Below are 20,339 nucleotides of genomic sequence, written 5' to 3'. Positions count from 1 at the left end.
TGAGGCAAACACGGCTGGCCGTGTAAAAACAACACAAAGCCTGCCCGGACCCGAGAGTGCTGACCGGATCAACGCATCGCTCTCCTGTGGAGAGAAGAAATGACACCCCCGACCCGACGTAAGAAGAAACGACTCAAGGTCTCACTCGTGAGTAAAATCGACGCATCTCAAGCCCTTTTTGAGGTACACTTGCCCGTGCTGGGTTATTTTTGACGCACCCAAGGTACATTTTCACGCTGTTATTCTGTGTTTAAAACTGTATGAAGACTTTTTTTGCTTTTTAAGTGATAACTTGACTTGTGTATTGTGGATTTTTGTAGATTTGTCAGGTTTTATTTAGATAAATATTTCCTATTTTTCTAAACCTGTGTTGTGTCATTTGGTAGTGTTTTCATTAAGTTACTGTGTGTGTTAGTACAAATACTTTACACCTAGCACTCTGAAGTTAAGCCTACTGCTCGTGCCAAGCTATCAAGGGGGTAAGCAGGGGTTAGCTGGGGGTGATTCTCCTTTACCCTGACTAGAGTGAGGGTCCTTGCTTGGACAGGGGGTAACCTGACTGCCAACCAAACACCCCATTTCTACCAGGCACATATCAATATGTCCTGCATTGGTTTATTTCATTGTTGACTGCAACACAGTGTAGTTTTTAAGCAGATATTTAAAGAAAACTCATATCTCGATTAGACAGTACAATGGGTTAATCATCTACTGAAGGCTTATGCGGATCAGGATGGAACTCTGATGAATGCTATTTATTCAATTATTTGCATTACTGAAATTGAAAGTGTATTCACACAATAATTCACATAAAATTGACTGCAATATTTAAGCCATAATATTTGCTTTTTCAAGTGTAGTTACTAAGGAATCAGTCAGATGGACTTGTTTTCCCAGAATAGTATGATTAGTAATGTTAGCAAGGTGTCTTATTGAATAAATTACCTTAGCAACGTAAGTGCCCAGTTCAAATCAAGATCGTTTCTTTTTTTCTTTTTTTCATTGGGTCAGTTGATGTTTTAATGAGCCAATGTCTAAGTGGATTCACTCAAGTTCTTTTACGAAATAGATTGTCACAATCTCCCAGTTTTGAATTTCATGTAACATTTTCTGTCCAGGCATTATAACTAAACTGCAACTGGTTAATTACACTATTGAATACACATTAAACATAGTTGCATCTGAGCAATGAGACCTCATATTTTGCCATTAGCAAAGTTGGGGCAGAGACAATTTAATATATTCAGGCACAGGTTAAGCTCTACGAAAATATAGTAATTAGATTTTCATACAGTTAGACATAGCCTATAGTGCCTCATAGATCTACAACATTTGAAATAGAAAGGTATACTTGTTGTCAATGTAGTGGAGAAATGTAACTATGGCTTTTGCTGATTGATCACAAAAGCCAATTCTGATGGTGGTTAGTAGTGAACTAATTTAGTTTTACAGTTTAGCAAATAAACATCAGCATAAGCATTAGTGATAGCCGGTGTCCTCTGCTCATTATTCATGTATTTACATATTATTTACTACCAGGCAAAGTAATTGGATCGGAAATGTTATACATAAGGATGTTGACATTCAATAGGACAAATGAGCATTTGGTGGATAACAAAGAAAAGACAGTGGTTAGAATCAAGCAGGATCAAAGGCAAGGAAGGGCTGTAACAATCATGCCTATTACCTTTAACAGACAGATACTGTACTATACATAGTATAACGATCAGGGTGGAGGTTTATGTGTAAATCATTCTTTACTTTGTTGCCGTTAGCATTAACTCTTACGGGCTGTTTTAAAGCCTAAAATTATGTAGAAATAGAAGTGAATTTCAATGGAGGGGCTCCCTGAGGTAGAATGACTGGAACCTTATTGAAACACAAGTTTAGGTGACTGCTGGACCTGGCTTTTTGACAGGGTCATCCCCAAACTTTTTTGCCTCCTTCCTCCTATTTGTTATGACCTTTTGTTGTTGGCTTTTGATCTCTGGGCACTTTACCACTGCTAACCAGTGCTAAAGTGCATATGCTCTCTGTGTAAATTGTACTGTTGATTGGTTTATCCATGATTGGCTATTTGATTTACTTGTAAGACCCTAGTAGAGTGCACTATATGTGCCTAGGGCCTGTAGATTAAATGCTACCAGTGGGCCTGCAGCACTGGTTGTGCCACCCACTTATGTAGCCCCTTCACCTTGTCTCAGGCCTGCCATTGCAAGGCCTGTGTGTGCAGTTTCACTGCCACTTCGACTTGGCATTTAAAAGTACTTGCCAAGCCTAAAACTCCCCTTTTTCTACATATGTCACCCCTAATGTGTGCCCTAGGTAACCCTAGAGCAGGGTGCTGTGTGGGTAAAAGGCAGGACATGTACCTGTGTAGTTTATATGTCCTGGTAGTGTAAAACTCCTAAATTCGTTTTTACACTACTGTGAGGCCTGCTCCCTTCATAGGCTAACATTGGGGCTGCCCTCATACATGGTTGAAGTGGCAGCTGCTGATCTGAAAGGAGCAGGAAGGTCATATTTAGTATGGCCAGAATGGTAATCCTCCTGACTGGTGAAGTCGGATTTAATATTACTATTCTGGAAATGCCACTTTTAGAAAGTGAGCATTTCTTTGCACTTAAATCTTTCTGTGCCTTACAATCCACATCTGGCTAGGTTTAGTTGACAGCTCCAGGTGCATTCACTCAGACACACCCCAAACACAGGGTCCTCAGCCTCACTTGCATACATCTGCATTTTGAATGGGTCTTCCTGGGCTGGGAGGGTGGAGGGCCTGTCCTCACACAAAGGACTGCCACACCCCCTACTGGGACCCTGGCAGACAGGATTGAACTGAAAGGGGACCTGGTGCACTTCTTAGCCACTCTTTGAAGCCACCCCCACTTCAAAGGCACATTTTAGTATGAAACAGGGCCTCTGCCCTACCACATCAGACACTTGCTTGAGAAGAAACCTGAACCAGATGCTACGTCCTGCCAAGAAGAACTCACTGGCTGCTCAAAGGACTCACCTGTCTGCTTTCTACAAAGGACTGCTGCCTTGCTGTTGGCCTGCTGCCTTGCTGAACTCTTGTCTGGCTGTAAAGGTGCTCTCCAAGGGCTTAGATAGAGCTTGCCTCCGGTTCCCTGAAGTCTCAGGACCAAAAAGACTTCTCTTTTTCATTTGGACTCCTCATGCGCCGAAAATTTAGACGCACAGCTTGTTCCGCGGTGAAACATTCACTGCACGCCGATCCAGAAAGACGCCGCTCGACGCGACGCCTGCGGTGCAACCGGAACTTCGACGCATGGCCTTGCATGGACAACACCGCCCGAATTCCAGAGAGGAAATTGACGCAACGCCTGTCGTGAGAAAGAAAATTCCACGCACAGCCTCCCAGAACGACGCGCAGCTGGATAACAAGCTGAGGAATCCACCCACAGACCCTGGGACATCTGGTAATCCCGCGATCCATAGAAGGAGACGGTCCGCATGCCGGAAAACTCTGGACATCTTCCCCGAGTGAAAAATAACGACGCAAGTCCGTGTGTGAAGGGGCAAAACCGACGCACACACCATTTGTCCTCCCATAGAACGACCCACGTCTCCCAGCATGAAAAATAACGACGCAAATCCGTGTGTGAAGGGGCGTAACCGACGCACACACCATTTGTTTCACACATCTTCTCTTCTACGGCCCTCTGCGGAGATTTTCCACTCCAAACCAGGTACTTTGTGCTTGAAAGAGACTTTGTTTACTTTTTAAAGACTTAAGACACTTCATATTACTTTTTAGTGATATCTTTACAAATTCATATTGCATCTTTGATCGTTTTGACCTGCAAATACCCAGATAAATATTAAATATTTTTCGAAACACTGTGTGGTGTATTTTTGTGGTGCTATATTGTGTTATTGTATCATTTATTGCACAAACGCTTTACACATTGCCTCTAAGTTAAGCCTGACTGCTCAGTGCCAAGCTACCAGAGGGTGGGCACAGGATAATTTGGATTGTGTGTGAATTACCCTGACTAGAGTGAGGGTTCTTGCTTGGACAGAGGGTAACCTGACTGCCAACCAAAAAACCCATTTCTAACAGTGACACTATAAGATGTTGATTAGTGGTTCTTTGTTTGAAGGTGACTGTTGATATGTCGTTGACAGCCTTCAATGTCACGGCCAGCAGTTTGTAGAATGCCCTATTTTTCATAGAGAACCTGCCAGCTTGGTGATGACAGAGTGAGTTAGGTGTGCAATGTGAGAGGCTGTTTATGGTTCTAGTACCTAAGCTGAGAACCTCGCTAATAGAACAAGAGAGATTCAGACGAGCAATAGCACTGTCCTTTGGGTACGCACTAGTCAGTTGACAAACACATTGGCTTTGTGGAATGGTAGGCGGGTGCATATGTTTTATATGTTCAGGACTTGGAAGCATTTGCAGAAGCTTTGATGGGGAAGAAAGATTCCTAGAGTATAGAGGGATTGAATAGAACAGCGGGTTGTCCATAGGAGGGAAAAGATAGACAGTGAGAAGGAAAGTGATTCAAGATTGGTAAGGGCATACATAGGTATAGCTAAAGAAGAAAAATATAGGACCTCAATTTTGTATGAAATTCTCATGAGGTACTGTAGAACCATCCAGTCAAGAATCATGAGATTATCCACAACGCACAAAAACAAAGACACATATTCTACTCCCTGAACCCAATTAGTACTAGCCTTTGTGGAAAGTTCATTGTTCATTTGCAAGGAGCTCTGCTTTATAAAATAAAAATGTCTTGGCCAGCTCCATGAATGGACTAGTGTGCATACCACTCAGTTATAGAGATGGATCTTTGATACGCTAGCTTTGATAGGACATTTTGTGGCATGCTGAAACCAGCATCACCTTGTATAGTTTGCTTGAAAAGGACTAGTACCTTTCGACTGGTGAATGAATTACACGACATGATTTTCTTGTGAACTATAAGCTATGCAACGATGAAGTGGAGTGATGTTACATATACCCTTTTGTATGATCTATTCCCATTCATGTCAGTCCGAAGCAGCAAAAATAATCTAGTTTAGAGTGGCTGGACTCATGCATTTTCCAACACAAACACTACTCACCATATTTACATTGATGAAACTATGCTATGTTCCCTCTTTCAGACTGTCACTGTAACTTGCATGCCCAACAAAATTAAAGGGAAGAAACAATATTCAATTAAGCTAGTTTGCAGTTATAGAATGAAGACGCTTTTCTTTATTACATTTTTGCAATAATTTCACTGTAATTACTGCATATTCTGCCTAACAATATTTAGTTGAATTATAGAGAAACTGCAAAATTTAAGTGCATCCATCCAGGCCTCTTGCAGTCTACTGAATCGAAGCATTTAATATATTCATAATGTTGATGCGATACCTTCAAGAAAATAGCTTCTCTCATTTCACTGGGTAGCGTTTAGATGTGATATTTCAAGGCACAATGAGTTTTAAGTTTCTTAATGCACTGCCATTTCCACAAAGTAATGGAAAAGAAGAAAACAGAAGACATCACTTTGTTTGATTTATGATTCATTTTCAGTTAGAAGCTATCCACTGCGAGTCAGGTAGCGATAATAACCTCGCCATACCTATATTATCACAGGGAAATTACCCAAACATGAGAATGTAATTTCGCTGTCATCAGTAGAAAATCTTCAATGATTTCTGGAGTTCAAAATCTAGACTGGCACCGCTATTTTGTTCTCGCAGTATATTAAATATAATATCTGCAGTCGCGTGCCATTTTCAAAATCTTGTCTAGAACGAATATCTTCTACTTTTAGTATTTTTAATGTAAATGTATTAGAAATGAAACTTTTGGTTTGATATTCAGCCGTGTGATTCAGCCACCCTGAAATCCATATACCTTCACACCTCTCTATTGGAAGTGATGATGACTATGCTGATAGAACGTCGGAGAGCATGAGTTCGACATGTGAGGACATGTGCCAGTGACACCGATACTTCAGTCATTCTTTTTGACTTGAAGGAACAACACTGCTGCTCTTTTATTTGCCAACTCAATAATTCTTGCACATGTCTAATATATTCAAGATACATTAATCGAACCGGATTAATAGAATGGAATGCGCTATGTAAATGTCATGGGGGGCAGTTCTGAATGAATATTCAAGAAGGTTATAATGCCTAAAGAAGAAAGACATTTGACTTGGGAGAAAGAACTCACACATACATATTGATTTAATTTAAGCTTCCTATTTGTAGTATTTGAAATTTACAGAGTAGTGACAAAGTGAATCTTTTAAGAGGGTGACACCAATTCCTGTGTATTATGAAATGCGACACCATTGATGCACGTGCAATACATATTAGCTAAACAGGTATTACAATTCTATTTTACATTAACTATGGTTTGAAATCCGTTATCCATAGGAATGACATACTACCACAAATGATAAACATTAACTCACAGGTAAAACAGAGTCGAGTGAATCTGAAATTTAAACCTCCACTGTTGATGCAATTTACTGGAATGTGTGACACATACCGAGTCTGCTTTTGTACAACAGTAAATGTAATTTGGGCACTGTTAGAAATGGGGTCTGTGGTTGACAGTCAGGTTACCCCCTGTTCAAGCAAGGACCCTCACTCTAGTCAGGGTAAAAGAGAATCACCGTCCTCTAACCCCTGCTTACCCCCTTGGTAACTTGGCAGAGCAGTAGGCTTAACTTCAGAGTGCTAGGTGTAAAGTATTTGTACAAACACACACAGTAACTTAATGAAAACACTACAAAATGACAACACCAGTTTAGAAAAATAGGAAATATTTATCTAAACAAAACAAGACCAAAACTACCAAAATCCGACATACACAAGTCAAGTTATGAATTGTTAAAGATTAAACTCAAAAATAGCGCTTAGAAACACAAAATGCTTCAATGAGGTGTTAACACGGCGTTGTGACGGAGTCGTTTCCCAACAAGCCGACACCAGCGGCACCAGACACGGAGTCGCGTAGACCCCCAAGTACAGTACCTTTGGTGAAGAGTGAAAACAAGTCGATGCCGAAGTCGGGGATCGTGGCGTCTTTGCGAAACGTTGAATCCGCGCACTTTGAACGGCGTCGGTCACGACGTGGTGCGGCGACTTCCACGGAGTCGCGGACTTCAGCAGGGCTGCAGCGGTGTCAGGCCTGCGAAGAGCGTCGCATTCCAGCGAAGGTCACGGCATCGGGTGCAGGCGGCGTCACCGGATTCAGAAGCGGCATCGGTCCGAAGTTGTCCGAAGTCGATTTCCTTGGATTTCCACCAGCTTTCCTTTCAAGGGCCCAGGGACTGGATAGGGCACCACTTGTCAGAGCAGGAGTCTCGGTGCTGGCCGAGAGAAGTCTTTGCTGTCCCTGAGACTTCAAACAACAGGAGGCAAGCTCTGAATCAAGCCCTTGGAGATTTATTCACAAGATGGAAGGCACGCAAAGTCCAGTCTTTGTCCTCTTACTCTGGCAGAAGCAGCAACTGCAGGATAGCTCTACAAAGCACAGTCACAGGCAGGGCAGCACTTCTCCTCAGCTCTTCAGCTCTTCTCCAGGCAGAGGTTCCTCTTGTTTCCAGAAGTGTCCCTAAAGTCTGTGGTTTTGGGTGCCCTTCTTATACCCAATTTCTCCTTTGAAGTAGGCCTACTTCAAAGTAAAGTCTCTTTTGAATGTGAAATCCTGCCTTGCCCAGGCAAGGCCCCATACACTCATCAGGGGGTTGGAGACTGCATTGTGTGAGGACAGGCACAGCCCTTTCAGGTGTAAGTGACCACTCCTCCCCTCCCTCCTAGCACAGATGGCTCATCAGGAAATGCAGACCACACCCCAGCTCCTTTTGTGTCACTGTCTAGTGTGCGGTGCAACCAGCCCAACTGTCAAACTGACCCAGGCAGGGAATCCACAAACAGGCAATAAGCAAGAACATGCTCACTTAAAATAAACTTTACTAAAAGATGTATTTTTAAATTGTGAGCTCAGAGACCCCAAACTCCACATGTCCACCTGCTCCCAAAGGGAATCTACACTTTAATCAGATTTAAAGGTAGCCCCCATGTTAACCTATGAGAGGGACAGGCCTTGCAACAGTGAAAAACTAATTTAGCAATATTTCACTGTCAGGACATATAAAACACATTACTATATGTCCTACCTTAACAATACACTGCACCCTGCCCTTGGGGCTACCTAGGGCCTACCTTAGGGGTGTCTGACATGTAAGAAAAGGGAAGGTTTAGGCCTGGCAAGTGGGTATACTTGCCAAGTCGAATTTACAGGTAAAACTGCACACACAGACACTGCAATGGCAGGTCTGAGTCATGATTACAGAGCTACTTATGTGGGTGGCACAACCAGTGCTGCAGGCCCACTAGTAGCATTTGATTTACAGGCCCTGGCACCTCTAGTGCACTTTACTAGGGACTTACTAGTAAATCAAATATGCCATTCATGGATAAACCAATCACATACACATTTTGTAAAGGAGCACTTGCACTTTAGCACTGGTTAGCAGTGGTAAAGTGCCCTGAGTAACAAAAACAGCAAAATCAGAGTCCAGCACACATCAACAACCTGGGGAACAGAGGCAAAAAGTTAAGTGAGACCATGCCAAGGATGAAAAGTCTAACAGGCATAGAAAGCTTGCCTAAATTAATAGAGGTACGACTTGTAATTAAGTCTCAGAGACACATGCATGCACGTTGAAACTAGTAGATAAGCTGGCAAATATATATGCAATGCCCCAGGTTCCATTTATCTTTGTGGGGTGTTAGACCTGATAGCCTTGGTGTGGTGTTCCTGCAACCTCTTTGAGTTCACACCTTCAGTTTTGATTAATTTGTTTTCATTGGATTTAGAACCTTAGCCACTTTACCACCCTAACCAGTACTAAAATATGTGTCCATTCCTTCAAACATGGTAGAATTGGTCTACAGTTAACTGGCACATTTAATTTAGTTTTAAGACCCTAGTAAATGGTAATGCTATGACCCCGGACCTGTTAATATCAATGCTACTTGTAGGCTTACAGCACTCACTGTGCCAGTCACTAAAGTAACCATTTAAACCATATATCAGGCCTGCCACAGCAGCCTGTAGTACAGTTTTAAACTGTCTGTTTAGCGTGGAAAAATAAACCAGGCCTCAACCTTCCTTATTAAAACATATGTTACCCTCAATGTAGGGCCTTAAAGGCTCATAGGGCTGTGTGTATTGTACTTATAGGCAGGGCAAATGTATTTCAGTTTTATGTCATGACAGTGAAAACTTCTAAATCCATTTTTCATTGTTGTAAGCCCTAGCTTTTCCTTTGACTAAAACTGGGTTACCTTATTACATTTAATAATTTATGCATTTGGATTGGGAGCAGATATAGATATGCTCTTTACACTCAACATAATTGCAATCTAATATCCTCTTTAATGGTAGAGTCAGAATTTAAGTCACAATTCTGAAAATTCCACTTTTAGAAATTGGGCACTTTCTTGTCCTAAACAGTTGTGCCTTCTGCCTGTGCCCTAGGTCGCATGACTGAATAGCTCTGCTGTTAGGGTTTGTGTATTACTTCTGGACAGGGGCAAAAAGGGGGCTTAGGTGTGGATATGATGGTCCATCGTGGCAGGATGACTGGGAGTGGCTGCACCCAGCCCCACTTACATTTCAAAGGGCTTTGACGCCAGCACTCACAAATTAGTCTGACAGGAGGCGTGCCTTCTCTTTTGTCACCACAGACAGTTTGAGCCTTGACAGGGGAACAGGGAATAACTTTACAGAGCTAGATTTGGGGGTAGAACAGGGAGCCCCCTACTCAAATGCTGGCACCTGGTATAAAATTGGACCTTTGGAGCCACTCTTCATAACACTTCTGGACCTGTGGAAGATGCAGAAGGACTGCCCTGCAGCATGAAGGACTGCCTTGCTATCTGAGAAGGGAGAGTATACCTGCTTACTTTCATCCAAGGCTAGCCTGAATGACTCCAAGGGTCAGTTGGCTGACCTCCTGAGTGAGCTACATAGGCACATTCAGAGGGCTCACTGCAACTGCCCAGTTGACCTACCTGGACCTTCAACTGGGCCTGCCTAGACCTGCTTGAGCCCTGCTGGCCTCGGCTGGAGTGAGTCCCTGATCCCCAAGGGGTGGCTTTTCTTACGTCCTGGACCACTGCCTGGCATTAGAGTGTATTCCTCCCCAAGAAAAGGTGAAAATATTGATGTTTGGGCTACTCATGACCATCAGTGACCCCAAGACTCTGCTGCATGTGATGACCACCAACTAGAATTTCTGGTGAGACCAACTCTCCACACTGACGACAAGAATCTGCGATGACCGACAATATGAAACCTACACTTTATACTACACCCACAGCCTTCAATGACTGCCAACTTGAAGCTAAAGCAATAACCATCTGTGATGCTTGAACAGCTCTTCGTGCGACTGCAACGACCATCCACAAAGCTCTAGCTTCTCTTTGTGCTACAGAGATGCATCTCATAGCCCAGGTGATGCATTTGTTCCGAGATGTGGTGAGGCTGCAGTGCAAGGTGCTGTTTCGTCAACGTTGAGGATCTTGTGGACAGGGCTAGTGATGTGAAGAGCACAGGGTCCAGGACTGGGATGTACGCATGGATGGCAGAGGCCAGGTGCAGATGCAAGGTTGTAGGAAACCTGTTATTTCTCTGAAACTTCACATCAGAAGACCAGCCAAAAAACCCTAGGTATTGTTCTTGGTTTAAGTGACGCAGGTGAAATCCTTCTCACCTAGGGAAGTGGGCAGCAGGCAGGAGGTCAGCACAGCAAAGCAGGAGTCCAGCAAAGCACGGTCAATCAGAGTGGCAGTCCTTCAGCAGCAAGGAGTCCTTCATCCTGCCAGAGTTTCCACAGGTCCAGGATTGTACTGAAGTGGTGATGTTTGAGCTTCAAATGGATACCTAATGACATAGCCACAAACTGAAATAATATCTGTTAATCAACTATGTACATTGTTTGGGAGATGATGTTATATTTTTGTTAAATCAGTCTCTCTCCTTTAGTTCACATCAGCATGATGACTGACCCCTGTGTATCTGAATGTAGACTCGGGCAAGTGTGTTAACCCTACAATAAGTAATTGATTAAAGATATTATGTCATTTGAAGACTATGAGGGTTATTATGACCCTGGCGGTCACGGTCAGGGTTGGAGTTTCGCCAAAGTGGTGATCCGACTGTGACATTATGACCGTGGTGGAGCCTCCACGGTAAAACCGCTGACACTGACAGGCTGCCGTGAACCTGCAGCTTGGCAGCCCTGGTGGTTGTAATCTGCCAGGGCAGCGCTGCTCTGGGGATTTCGAATCCCCAACACAGCCATGAAAAGGCTGACGGTATGGGGGCTTCAGGGGGCCCCTGGGGACTGCATCGCTGATTCCGCTGCCTGAATTACGGGCAGTGGATTGAACGACAGGTGCTACTGCACCACCACATTGCCACCGGCTCCATTAGGAGCCGGCTGCAATGTTAAGGCCCAGCGGGGAAGCCATAATAGGCCAGTGAGGTTAAGGCCGCACAGGTGGCCTGATGGTGGAATGGCGTTGGCGGGTGGCCTACGCCGCCTACCAATGTCATAATGAGGGCCTATGTCTTTATGCATCCTGCAGGAAAGTCCTCCTTTTTGCCCTGGTCACCCCCACACTTTTTGTCAGGTACTGGTGGTTACTGACTCTTGGCTGTGCCCAGGGTACTGCTTACCAGTCCCAGTGCTCTGTGTAAAGTGGATATGCAAAGTAGGCTAATTATAATTGGCAAAGTTAACCTACCTGTGAGTACCTAGTATATGGTTGAGCATGGAGGTTTAGGGACCCCAGCATAGGTAATGCCCCCATAGGTGCACTGCTGAGATGCCCAGTGTAATTTTAAAGGCAGGCCTGCCTTGCTAGCTGCTTTTAAATTAAAGTTACATGCAAATTCAACTTTGGAATTAAAAGTAGCTCCAAAGTCTTAAACTACCTTATTTTTACATATACGTCACCCCTAAGGTGTGCCCTATGTGCCCCTAGGGCTGGGTGCCATGTAACTATAAGCAGGGACCTTATAAAAATAGTTTTATAAGCCCTGGTGTGGTAAATCAGCCAAAATGTTTTTCCCTAATTGTAGTGAATGGCCTCCATAGGCTAGAATGGGGTGAATTTATTTTAATTTTAAAAGTCCCCTTAATTAACTGATACCAAGAGTTTGGTATCAAATTAATTGTTATATTAAATCCCACAACTTCCTGTTGGGGGATTTAATATAACTTGTTCAGGTAAAGAGTTTTAAACTTTACCCAAAAAGTTGCCAAATTCAGCCCTGCAGTGTTTTTGCTGCTGTGCTCTGATTGGCCAGACTCTGGCAGCCTGGTCAGGCTGCCTTGATGAGGTGTGAAGTGGCCTGGCTTCACACAAAGAGATGTGCCTGTGGGAGGAGATCTCCCCTCAGCAGATGGTGAGGCAGGAAGGGGGAGGGCTACCAAACTGGTCTTCAAAGGCAGAGAAGGACATTTGGAGGAACCCAGCAACACCCTCACATCCTGCAAACCCAGACAGTTAGGTGCCCCCTTGATTAGATTTGGAGAGGGCAGGAGAGGGATGTGTTTAGGATTTTTAGCCACACCAGTGGGTGGGCTCAGCCAGATGTAACCTCCAAAAATCACTTTCAGCCATGATGGATTTTTGAGGAATGCTGCCTCCTGGGATTGATTTTTGCCACAATTCCAAAGAAGTGGTCATCAAAGGGGGAAGGACCCTGCACCTGAATAGAGAACCAAGACTCCCCTGTTTTTCACCCAGGGGCAAGGATAAAACTGGCAGACCTGCACCCACACCTCAGATCCCCATCAGATTCCCACAAGGAAGCACCACAGGAGAAGAAAGACTGCCCTGCTGGACCCCTGGCCTGCATCTGGATCCTGCACTCTGAAGGACTGCACTAGCTGCACACTTGGGCTTCACCACAAGAAGGACTTTGCCTGGCTTCAACTGGTTCAAGGAGGGACTCCCTGTTTGCTACAGGTGAAAAATTGCTAATCAGAGTCTCCTGCACCAACTCCTGAAGAAACCAACCAGCTGAACACTGTCCAGTGTCCAAAAAGGAGTTTGCGTCAGGTGCATTCTGCGACTTGTAGTCCACACCCCCAAGGATCATCTCAGAGCCTCTGGAACCTTGGGGTGAGCTGTGGACTCCAAAGGAACCAAAAAAGAACATCTGGAAGAAGATCCAGAAGTTTGGAGAACTTTTGAAAACAAGCTCCATAGAGGGACCGATCCTCTGCGGCAACTCTAGCCAGCATGCCTCAACCGCGACCCGGTTTGACTTGCAGGTTCGTCCCGGTGAAGAAAATCTCCAAAAAAGAGACTAAGTCCGAACGTAGGAGGTTGACCGGGACCTCCCAGCCAGCGTACACAACGAGGACTCCAAGGACGTCGGATCAAGATCCAGGTTTACCCCCGTGGAAGGATTTTCACCTCGAAAAAACAACTAAGTCCGAAGGTAAAAATCTCCACCGAGGGCTCCCGCGGCGCGTATCTGGAGAAGAGTTCCAGGAGGTCGGATTGGACTGGCAGGTTCGTCCCGCTGAAGAAAATTTTCAGGAAAAAGACTACGTCCGAAGGTAAACTTTTGACCGGGCCTCCCACGGCACTGTAGCCGAGCCGGGCTCCATCGTGGTCGGCCTTAAACTTTGACTTTGCCCCGGTCGAGGTGCGACCAGATGACCAGATTGGGGCTTTTTGTTTCGAAGCGCTAGAAAACAGTAATTCTTTAAAAATTCATATCTCCTCTTCCCCTTATCCGATTTTATTCGTTTTTGTGTCATTTTAAAGATAAAAATATAATCTATTTTTATGAATTGGTTTTGGATTTTTAAACTGTTTCCTGTTTTTTATTTAATTACTGTTTTGTGATATTTGAATGCTTTACACTCTGTCTCCTAAGTTAAGCCTTGTCGCTCGTGGCCAAGTAACCAAGGGTTGAGCTGGGTTTAATTTACTGAGACCTAACTGGACCTAAGTGGAGGTTAGTGGCATATTGCTAAGTGTAGGTACTTACCTGCCCTTACCAATAACCCATTTTCCAACACATCCATTTGATGATAATCAAGAAATTAAGTGTTAATTGCTCTGAGAGTGTGTTGCTAAATAACAACGGTTAATGTATTGGCCCTGAAGAAGCAGCTTTGATGCTGTGAAACGTGTACTGGCCAGCTTTTGTACATAATAGGAATAAAATATATAAATGAAAAATTCTTTCCTGCATGATCACTTCACCTATAAACCTCAAACCAAATCTGTCTTTGAACTATAGATTTGCAGTGGCTGAAGGGAAGGCCCTTCTCACCTTTGAGGTTATCTTGTCTGACCATAGGAGCCTCCTTTTTCCTCCTACTTGTTCTTAATCCTAAATATTCTACTGTTTGGGAGGCATTTCGGGTCTATATAAGTGTTTTTTTTTTTTTTTTTAATTGCTAACTGGAATGGAGTCCCATGAACTATAAGAAATATATTGTTTCACCTACAGAGGGAACTAGAGTGGATTACATCTCACAGGTTGTAGGTAAAGAGACAAATATTACATTAGCAAAGTGGGGAGAGAGGTTACATTCTTAGGGAAACATGCAGTGGCAAGACACTAAGGTGAGAAGTATAGAATGACTGGAACACTGGTTCAGTTAAACAATTCTAGATGGGCAGGCAGGAACATACTTGGGAAACTCATTGGTTCCTATGTTTTTTGTCATTTCTGATATCATTATTATTTAGTAATTTTGACAGATCCAGTTTTGTTTTTAGTATTGATCCTGCTAAATTATTCAGCTATATGCTGACAGGTAGGTATGTTACATTCCTATTTGAATTATGCCTTAGATTGCAATTTTTGGTTTAGCTGGCCTCATAAATCATGCTGTACTTGACTGTCATGCTGAAATAGAAACTCTTGTATAATATATAAAAGGTGTGACAATTGCTTTTTAGTAGAATATGTACCAGAGAGTATTCTCAAAATGCAGCTCACACTTGTTTTTTAATTTGTGTTGGCTTTCCTGACCAGGCAATGTAGACTGAAGCCTTCACCCTATTGTCAACAGGCTAGGCTTTAATCCTCCTTTGAACAGTGTGATAACTTGCTTTTCTTCCAGACAGTGAATCTTTTTTTTAATGTCACAACATTTGAAAAATAATACCTAGCATATAAACTGGCAATAGTCATAGACAATATAGATACAATTGAATGCGGAGTAAGGTTGAGCAAACATTTAAGTAAGCATTGCACACTCAATACAGAGTGTTTCTGTGAGACTCAGACACGACCCTTGAACATTTTTATAGGAATGTGATGTACATGTCAGTCGTGTGAATGCTATTCGGAAAACCTAATCACAGAAAAAGATGGATCAATTTCAGCCCTATAGGGGTACACAGCATGCTGCTTTCTGCTCATCATAGGGCCAGGTTGTGCAATTACCAAGTAGCCCTGTATTGACATCAGCTATTACTCTATTTATAACAGCCCGCTGCGCAACTCAACCCTCACATGCAGGCTGTTAAATCTGGCATCCTTGGTGTGGTTCCACTGACTTTTTACCCTTTGACCTCCTGTTTTTCTGACCTCATTTTTTGCTAGCGTTAGTATTCTGTGCTTTTTATCACTGCTAGCCAGTGCTAATGTGCAGGTGCTCTGTACTCTAAACATGGTGACATTGGCTTATCCAAAATTATTTAATTTACTTGTAAGTCCATAGTAAAGTGTAATACATGAGCCCAGGCCCTGTAAATTTAATTCTACTGGTGGGACTGCAGCACTGATTGTGTCACCCACTACAGTAGCCCTTTAAACGTGTCTCAGGCCTGCCACTGCAAAGCCTGTGTGTGTGTTTTTAAACTGCCATTTCAACTTATCACTTGCCAGGCCCAGACTTTCCTTTTGTTACACATTTTTCATCCCTAAGGTTGGACCTAGCTAGCCACAAGGGCAGGGTGCAGTGTATCTAAAAAGCTGGACAAGTACTTTTAACTTTAACGTGTCCTGGTAGTGATAAACGATTTGGTTTGTTTTTCACTACTTCAAGGCCTAGGTCCCCCATAGGTTAACATTGGGCTTACCTTGAAACTGTCTAAGTGTAAACTCCAAATTGGAAATGTGTAATTTGGTGGATTAAAATCGCAGCTAATGGTGAAGTTGGATTTTAATTTATATGTCTGAAAGTACCACTTTTAGGAAGTTGGCATTTTCTTATTTTAACCATTCTGTGCCACTGTCTGTTCCTGAATAAACGTCTGTGGTAGGTGACAACTGGGTTTTGTGCATTCCTTCTAGACACACACAAAGGGCCCCAGGGTGTGATATTTACATCCTGAAGGCCCATCACCAGGATGGGAGGGAGGAGCGGATACATGCACCTAAATAGAACTTAAGTCACTCCAAGGGCTTGTTGACTTGCCTCCTGTTCTGAAGACTCAGGGCCAACAAAGGCTTTCTACAACCTGCTCAGCCCACTCGTCTCCGCCAACTGTGAGTTTTCTCCTACCAAGACGTGCCAATACAGTGCTGGGCCTTGAGAGGGGACTCTTCAGCTGTTTTCCGGCAAAGACTGACACATCAATGCTGTTGCATCAATCAGAACTGCTCTATCCTCCCTCAATGCAAACGCATCACCATTATCACTGAGGTTGAGGGCTTCGCATAGCTGACTACACTGCTCAGGATCAACACATCACTACCGACCCCTGAGCACCACTTTTACATTCCCAGCTGCATGCCTTGACAAAGACTTATCTTCCTCATCGCAAGGGGTTCAGCACCACACCTCAAGGCATTTGCTTCCACGACAGTGCAGCTCGAGGACGTTGCATCACCCAGACTGCACAGATAGCAACAGATGCATCGCCTTTGCATCGCCGCCAACTGTATTGTAGTATAGTCTTTACAAATTAATATCTCATGTTCTACTTATTGGATGTATGTCTTTTTCCTTTTGTTTTACTCATTAAAATATTATTATTTTTTACAAACTGGTGTGGCTTCACTGTGTTACTATAATCTAAGTATTGCACAATTACTTTACACATTGCCTCTTAAATGAATCCTGGATTCTATGTGCCAAACTACCAGAGGATGAGCACAGGTTAACTTAGACTGTGCATCTGACTTACCCTGAGTAGGACTGTGGTTCCTACTTGGACAGTATGCATACCTCTGCCAAATACAGAACCAACTTCTAAAACAGGCAATGATAATAGACAAACTTCTCAAGATGAGATGGAAGGAAACGAGTGGTGTACTTGGACACTCTGCTAAGCTAGTGTACACACAAACTCCAGGTATGGAAATTCCAACTACAAACACTAAATAGCATGTCACATGATATAAATTTAATACATTTCAAGCATACACATTCAAACATGTTGGACTAATTTGACAAGTTGCAGAGAGGATTAACACACTCAACACTTAAATTAATACATGATTATGTATATTAAAGCCTGAACTTGTGGATAAGAGTTTGTGTCAGAAGTGCAGACTGGAAGACACACCTCTGTAAGGAGTATTTCCATGGACATTGAAATTATGCAAATGTGTGGCTGCAGTGATTTTTGCATTACTATACATTTGCCGCATTTGCCACATAATCCATCATCTTTAGTGTGCTATATGAAGAGAGTGTGCACTGCATTATATTTCTTGCACAACAGTCACTAATAATTTGTGGTCTCGTCGTAGCTTCACAATCATTCGTACTGGAGCAGAAGGAACCCTTTGTTTAGGAGCATGACCAAGGTGTGTCTGTGGATGTGGGGCTATATGGAACTGCAACATTTCCAGCATCCCAGAGTTCCATCAGTGAACACACAATAGCAAAACACTCACAGACCCAAATATAGACAACTACACAGACGTGCTCCAAACCAAAACTGGGATTCAAGGGGTTAAATGGTAGTAATACATTTTACAGATCTTGTGACTATTTCAATAGGAATAATCACAAGATCTGTTGCATTGTGTAAAGTAATTGCATTTTACACAATGTGTAAGCGATATAAAGTGCTTTTCCTATTTCAATGTGTTTGCTGTGATGTGTTGATAGACTTGAATCAGACCTTTGCACTGCTGTAATAATGGTGTGAATGTGTGGCTTTTAGTAGTGTTCAACTAAGGAAAATGTGTTGCTGAGCCACTTTTATTTTCACTCCAATGACTCAGGTAGATAGATTGATTGATTGATTGACTGAATTGTGTCACTGAATCTCGCACTGCATCTGCGATTCTTTACATTACAATTTTCCAAATGCTGTTGCCTTTTGAGCATAATATATTATTTCAGCTAGGTGTAGGTCCTCTGTAGCCCCCGTGCCAGAATTAGAAGACATGCTCAAGTAGCTAATGCACAGTATTTGGAATGCAGACATCATGCTTCCAATCCCAGCTTCGACACATGTTCAATCTTGTGATTCCGAACAAATAACTTTAGCAGGCCCTGTCTCACTATAGAAATGCGAGTCTATGCAAACAGTTTCACGTTGCATCCCCTTAACAGCCACCTCCTGGCTTCTCTGATCTCATGTTCACCTGTCTCCACAAACCAAAGTATTATCTGGAAATCACATCTTGCTCCTGTAACATGTTCTTTGCAAGATGCTTGGTTACTTCTTGGAGCACGTTGTCGCTGCGTCAAGTATCCAAAGTAAATCAATGAATACATTGCACATGATCAGCTTATATATGTACAATGGACATATTACATATGTCCATTACCCACATGCGAGTTCATCTTGTTATGCAGCAACTACCTTGTGACATGTCATTATTAGATACTGACACAGTTGACTGGAAAACATTTGTGATTCATGCCACTATGCCATGCCCTGGAAATATCTTTTAGCAAGAGTGTATGTGTGTGTGACAGAAGCTTTGTGCGCAAGACCCTGAAGTGCTGTACACCAATGGAACACCGAATTGATGCACGTTTAACACTGAAAGGTGGTGGGAGGGATGGGCAAGCTACATACTGGAATGCCAGGTTAATTAAAGAAAATAAATAAACGTACGGCCAAGCAAGCAGAGAAGGTGCATGCAGCAACAGGAGTGAGATGGTGTGATGGACAGACAAACCACTGAAATGCAGAATACGATGCTAATAAACATAAACGTACCTTTACAAGTGGAACGGGGACAGGAAGCTAGCGCGAGGGGGGATGCATCTGCAATTGTTTCCATTACAACTTTCCAAACAATCTTACCTTTTGGACATAATATATTATTTCAGCTAGGTGTACGGTCCTCTGTGTTCACACGCCTCTGATGAGAAAACATGCTCAAGTGGCTAATGCACAGTATTTCGAATGCAGACATCATGCTTAAAATCCTGGCTTCATCACGTTGTAATCGTGTGATTGTGAACAAATATTTTTTATCAGGCTGTGCCTCACGATAGAAATACGAGTCTATGTAAATATGCCCGGTGTAAGGTTGCCAGGAGTGGCCTCGGATAGTAACAGTTTAATCTTGCATCCCCTTCGCTTAGGAGCAACTTCTTATATAAGCACAAGAGGCGTATGATGTACTTCAATTACCCACATGCAAGTTCATCATGTTATTGCAGCAATTACCTCATGACATGTTCATTATTAGATACTGACACACAGTTAACTGGATAACATTTGTGTTTCATGGCATTATGCCACGCCTCGAAAATATCTTTTAGTACGAGCATGTGTGAGACTGAAACTTTGTGCGCAAGAGTCTGAAGTGGTTGTACATGAGTGAAATTTGAATTGATTAGCGTTAAAACACTGAAAGGGATGTGAAAACCACAAACTGCAATGAAGAATGAGAAGCTAATTAAAGAAAATGGATAGAAGTACGGACAAGCAAGCAAAGAAGGGGCATGCAGAGACGGGATTGAGGTGGTAGTGGGGACGGGCAAGTCATGAACTGGAATGCGAATGTGACGCTAATGAAAATAAAAAGTACTTTACAAGTGGAGGAGGCAGCTAACGAGCGTGAGGGAGGACGCAGTGAGGTATGAGCCAGCAAGTGACTGCAAGACCATGTGGAGGAGAGAGACCACAGACCTGCCTATGTATACGTATTGAGTGTTCATTGAAATTTAAAAAGTACCTGTAGAATAACTTGTCAGTGGAAGGACACTGGCCAGTGGCCAATGACCGGAAGCTTTAATGGGCCAGGTTCCACACTAAGGCATGGCAAAGCATTGCAGGAAGTGGAAGCAGATGGCGTGCTGGACAATTAGAAGCAAGTAAATTACAACAACGTTGCAATCAACCAAGGGTAAGTTCAGGTGAGTAAGGGGTGGGTTAGAAGA

General features: G+C 43.1%; 1 protein-coding gene across 5 annotated transcripts in view; it reads right to left on the bottom strand.

Annotated features, from left to right (window-relative positions):
- Positions 1–20,339, bottom strand: part of NTRK3 (neurotrophic receptor tyrosine kinase 3) — a 1,498,428-nt gene that overhangs the window by 146,673 nt on the left and 1,331,416 nt on the right. The window lies entirely within an intron of this gene.

Source organism: Pleurodeles waltl, chromosome 3_1, assembly GCF_031143425.1.
Source record: "Pleurodeles waltl isolate 20211129_DDA chromosome 3_1, aPleWal1.hap1.20221129, whole genome shotgun sequence".
Taxonomy (NCBI): Eukaryota; Metazoa; Chordata; class Amphibia; order Caudata; family Salamandridae; genus Pleurodeles; species Pleurodeles waltl.
The sequence above is the reverse complement of the archived record's forward strand: the minus strand, read 5'-3'. Positions and strand labels throughout refer to the sequence as shown.